Below are 6,000 nucleotides of genomic sequence, written 5' to 3'. Positions count from 1 at the left end.
CAACAGTTATTCTGTGCTCTGGCACACTGAAATCGGAGGAGATAGCCAGAGTGAATTTACAAACGCAAGAGATATGCTAACTGGATAACAGTTGTTCAAGTTCAGCATAGCTAATTAGCTAGTGAAGTGATTCTCATTTCTTGCTAGCTAACAAAATGACACCTGCATCTAACTGAGGCCACAAAATGATATGAGGGGGAAAAGGTCAGTCACTCACCCACACCTTCAATGACATGACATCCTCCCAGCAGCTAGCTAATGTTAGGCTCTGTGTTTTTAGTTTTCTAAATAAATAGCTACATAAATAGATATGCTAGCCTATTAGCCACATTATGACTGACAATTGATCATTGCCCTTGCTAGTTTGATTGTATTGACAATCCCAGCCTTAGTTACATGCGTCCATTTTTGTCCAAAATATTGAAACTGAAACAGTGCATCCCAAATGGGTGGAGGCAGCAAACAATGTACCAGACCAGCTGTGATTTACAACCTGATAGCAAACTTTTTTAAACCAAGAAATGTATTGGTGAGTTATATAATCATACATTGAACTGCATCCATCTATTCTGCCAACAATGCCTTATTGTACGTCATGGAATTTTGAGTCAGGTAGAAGCTATATTTCAAACCTCTTGTACAGTTGGTTTTGTAGCATAAACTGTGAATGATATTTTTTACTGATATTGTGATTGTATTATGAGGTTTCATATCTGCGAAGTAGTTAAGAACGCTTTCAGTTCCACTTTAAATAGACAAGAGGTAGTATTTTGGAAATCCCCATAGGGAAAGCCTACCATGAGTGTCGCAGCGGAGGAGGAGAGACTGGGACACAGTGACCAGGGTTATTGATTAGTAGGACAGACCGATACACATTACTATACTCACTGTCTCAGTGATATTCACAGAAAAGAAAGGAGCAATATGATACACTTTGGATTGATTAGGATAAACTATATGTGTCTGGAACAAATGTTAGACAGAGGAATGGAGTGATACTGTGTAAAATCTTTGTTGTTTTGTGCTCAGTGTAATCAATCCTGTTTGGTGTCAGATGCAGCCTGATCACTTGAAATAAACCGTGATTTCGGAGGTTTGAAAAGGTCCTGAGAATGTCGATATATGCCTTCCTATGTGCTAACAACAAAAATTAAAAACAATTGCCCAGCACTGGGTGCAAACTTGTGATGCCTGGAGCCAGAGCACGCTACTTAGACCACTGCTCCACCGCAGTTCACAATGCTCTAGCAAGCCTCGAGAATACTTGATGGTAGTTGATGGAAACAGCAGTTTAATTATTTTGTTTTAAGCCCTTCCCTTCATAGTCCTAACCTTAACCATTTGAGTTGTTTCTGTTTTAACTGTGTAACCAAGCGGAATTAACCCTATAGCCACGCAGAATTAACACTAACCACACAGAATTAATGCATTAAATAGACATTTATCCATAATTTGTCCATTTGAAGGGAAACTATGAGATCTTGTTGGGCAGATGGATATGTTCTGTGTATGTGCATGCATGCAAGTGTTTTGGTAAGTTGTGGAGAAGCCTTTATTAGAGCGCAGTATGGCTGAGGCATTCTGTTCTCTAAAGAAGGCGAATGTTCTCTTACCAAGACAGAAGAGAGAACACCCAGTCCTAGAAGGGAACAGGTAGCGGCTTTTGGGTGACGATGGGAGTGTGTGTGTGTGTGTGTGAAAAATAGCAGGAACCTGTAAACACATTTGAACATAATACGCTATAGCACAACAGGATTAGTCAGACAATGAGCACCACTGTTGTTGAAGACAACGTTTTACAGCCTGTTTTCTTTCAGGGACACCTGCCAAAAACGTGTATGTGCATTCGAACCAGCATCCCCAACTTCATAACACACTCAAGTCGACCGTTCAACCTTCTGAAGCAAGAAGCTAGCTAGTCACTCCAGTTACTTACAGTTGAAGTCGGAAGTTTAAATACATTAAAACTCAGTAGTTCACAATTCCTGACATTTAATCCTCGTAAATATTCCCTGTATTAGGTCAGTTAGGATCACCACTTTAAGAATGTAAAATGTCAGAATATTAGTAGAGAGAATGACTTATTTAAGCTTTTATGTCTTTCATCACATTCCCAGTGGGTCAGAAGTTTACATACACTCAATTAGTATTTGGTAGCATTGCCTTTAAATTGATTAATTTGGGTCAAACATTTTGGGTAGCCTTCCACAAGCTTCCCACAATAAGTTGGGTGAATTTTGTCCCATTCCTCCTGACAGAGATGGTGTAACGGAGTTAGGTTTGTAGGCCTGCTTGCTCGCACACGCTTTTTCAGTTCTGCCCAGAACATTTCTATGGGATTGAGGACAGGGCTTTGTGATGGCCACGCCAATAACCTTGACTTTATTGTCCTTCAGCCATTTTTCCCACAACTTTGGAATAATGCTTGGGGTCATTGTCCATTTGGAAGACCCATTTACGACCAAGCTTTAACTTCCTCTGAGATAATGCTTCAATATATCCACATAACTTTCCTGCCTCATGATTCCATCTAATTTGTGAAGTGCACCAGTCCCTTCTGCAGCAAAGCACCCCCACAACATGATGCTGCCACACCCGTGCTTCACAGTTGGGATGGTGTTCTTGGGCTTGCAAGCCTCCTGTTTTTCCTCCAAACATAACGATGGTCATTATGGCCAAACAGTGCTATTTTTGTTTTGTCAGACCAGAGGATATTTCTCCAAAAAGTACAATCTTTGTCCCCATGTGCAGTTGCAAACCGTAGTCTGGCTTTTTTTGTGGCAGTTTTGGAGCAGTGGCTTCTTCCTTGCTCAGCAGCCTTTCAAGTTATGTCGATATAGGACTTGTTTTACTGTGGATATAGATACTTGTGTACCGGTTTCCTCCAGCATCTTCACAAGGTCCTTTGCTGTTGTTCTGGGATCAATTTGCACTTTTTGCACCAAAGTACATTTATCTCTAGGAGACAGAACGTGTCTCCTTCCTGAGCTGTATGACAGCTGCGGGGTCCCATGGTGTTTATACTTGCGTACTATTGTTTGTACAGATGAACGTGGTACCTTCAGGCATTTGGAAATTGCGCCCATGGATGAACCAGACTTGTAGAGGTCTACAATTTATTTTCTGAGGTCTTGGCTGATTTCTTTTGATTTTCCCATGATGTCAAGGTAGGCCTTGAAATACATCCACAGGTACACCTCCAATTGACTCAAATTATGTCAATTAGCCTATCAGAAGCTTCTAAAGCCATGACATGGAATTTTCTAAGCTGTTTAAAGTCAACTTAGTATATGTAAACTTCTGACCCACTGTAAATGTGATACCATGAATTATAAGTGAAATAATCTGTCTGTAAACAATTGTTGGAAAAATTACTTGTGTCATGCACAAAGTAGATGTCCTAACCAACTTGATAAAACTATAGTTTGTTTTCACAAGACATTTGTGAAGTGGTTGAAAAACGAGTTAACGACTCCAACCTAGTGTATGTAAACTTCTGACTTCAACTGTATCTGACTGTCCTGATAAAGCAGGAGACATTGGTATTCAGGGGAGGCAAAGGATAGCAAGGACAGTCTTTCGCTTACACTATATGACGAAGGGGCTGGAAAAATCAGCTAATTTCCTGCATTTAAACACATTTTGCCATGGTACAGAGAGAAGAAATGTGAAGTTTTATAGTGCTATTATACATATTTTGTCATGATTCTAAGAGATGTTGCAGTTTTAAAGCAAATTTCCTGCAATTCTACACTTTTTGCCATTTTTTTTGCCGTTTTATAGCTCATCTCATGCTTTTGTTCACATTTTGCCATGAGGCTGAGAGAAAATGTTGCCATTTTAAATCTAATATACTGCAATTCTACAAATGTTTCTATCATATGTCATCTGGGGGCCCACCGACCCCCTGGAGGTCAGGGAGGTCGTGCCCTGAGTGCCCGTTCGTTAATCCGGCCCTGTATGACATGGGTATCAAGTCATTATACGCCTCTTATTAATTGAATCCCTGAGGTGGCACTGTCATGTGGACATGGAGAGCATAGATGCCATTTCATGGCTTTACCATAGATCCGTTTAATACACAGAATTATATGTATGACGTACATAGCTGTCTGCCTTTTCTGTTTCTGATAATTGATTCTCAATTGTAGAAGAACAATGCATAGAAGTGTGTAGGCTGCACCTGCTACCATACCTCGTTCAAAGGCACATTTTGTCTTGCCCATTCACCCTCTGAATGGCACAAAAACACAATCCATGACTCAATTGTCTCAAGGTTTAAAAATCATTTTTAACATGTCTCCTCCCCTTCATCTACACTGATTGAAGTGGATTTAACAAGTGACATCAACAAGAGATTATAGCTTTCACTTGGATTCACTTGGTCAGTCTATATCATGGAAAGAGCAGGTGTTCTTAATGTATACTCATTGAATGTAGGTCTGTTTTAGATAATACAAATTGAGTACACAGCATCTTGTAAAAATTGTTAAATTAATGAACAGGTATGAGAAAGATACTGTAGAGGTGATTGTCACTACTGCTTCTATAGTTGGAGACGATCAATATTAGCACATCAAGCCATTCTCTCTCTTACATGATTCAAATCAGGCATCTTCAAATGCACACACACGGTACATGGTTTTAGATGAGTCACAGCGGGTAACATGTTTGGGAGCCAACCAAGCAACAGGCACTGCTGCAGACTGTCTTTGAATGAAACTGTTGAGAGGCATGAAAGACAGAACGTTATTACCCTCCCTAATATTAGACTACAATGTCAGGGTCACACTGTCTCATGTCTCCATGAAGAACAGACAGACAGAGGGGATTGTGGGCCTGCCTCAAAACATCATACTACAGGGCTAGACTATGCTTAGCAAAGTGTGATTAAACAGGTGTGTGGGGTCAAACACTGACACTGTATATTTACATTACAGACTGTACGGGGTTATAAATCTGATGTCAACCAGATGTCATCAATCGGGCACCAACTAACATCAGCAAAACTCTCCAATCCAGTAGTATGGAACAATATCACCACAAACCCTCTCGCTCGCTCTCTCTCACACACACCTCGAAATGCTTCACTGCAACCTATGCTGATCTAAAGCCCTACAGAATCAATGGGAGAGGTTCACTTCATCAATAGCTGAGACAAATCACTGCTCAGTGACGCAGGCACTAATAGTACACAGGGTATTGCCTATATAGGGACCAATATCCAAGTGATAGAGGCTGAAACCTACCTGAAGAGGAGAGATTTTATGAGCTACTAAACCATTGAAGAAGTATAACCATTACTGGGAAGTGCTAGAGTTTTTTTTGTAAATTGGTAAATGTGGCATGAAGCAGTGCATGACGGATAAATGTGGCACTCAAGCTTGTCCCTGATTACTTCCTCTTCATCATACAACAACAATCTCCCACATAAATCAGCAATATACTTTTTATTTAACCAGACAAGTCAGTTAAGAATAAATTCTTATTTACAATGACGGCCTATCCTGGCCAAACCCTCCCCAAACCCGGACGATGCTGGGCCAATTGTGAGCCGCCCTATGGGACACCCGATCACTGCTGGTTGTGATACAGACCGGGATCTGAGATCCAGTGCTTTAGACTGCTGCGCCACTCGGAATGCCAAACAACCTGAAACATGAGTCTCTATCTCATTACAATGCGTTCTTCCAGTGGTGGCTGTGAATTATTCAATGCTAATCATTTGTAACTGTCTCTCTTCCTCCATAACCACAAGGTTATACAATTATAACATTTGGGTAAACTCTTGAAGTGGTATGTTATGTTTGGAGAGGTCAATGTGCATCTACGGAGGCGCCATACAAATGTGGAGATAAATGTCTTTCATTAATAACAATATCTACTGTACCTGAGGCTGCCTGAAATTGCATGGCTGCCACTGAGTGATGCATTAAGTGGTGCATCTGAGTGATGCGTTCACTTACACAGCTGGCCACTCCGATACAGTTTGAAGCCTTT

This window comes from Oncorhynchus mykiss, chromosome 1 (genome assembly GCF_013265735.2).
Source record: "Oncorhynchus mykiss isolate Arlee chromosome 1, USDA_OmykA_1.1, whole genome shotgun sequence".
NCBI classification, from domain to species: Eukaryota; Metazoa; Chordata; class Actinopteri; order Salmoniformes; family Salmonidae; genus Oncorhynchus; species Oncorhynchus mykiss.
The sequence above is the reverse complement of the archived record's forward strand: the minus strand, read 5'-3'. Positions refer to the sequence as shown.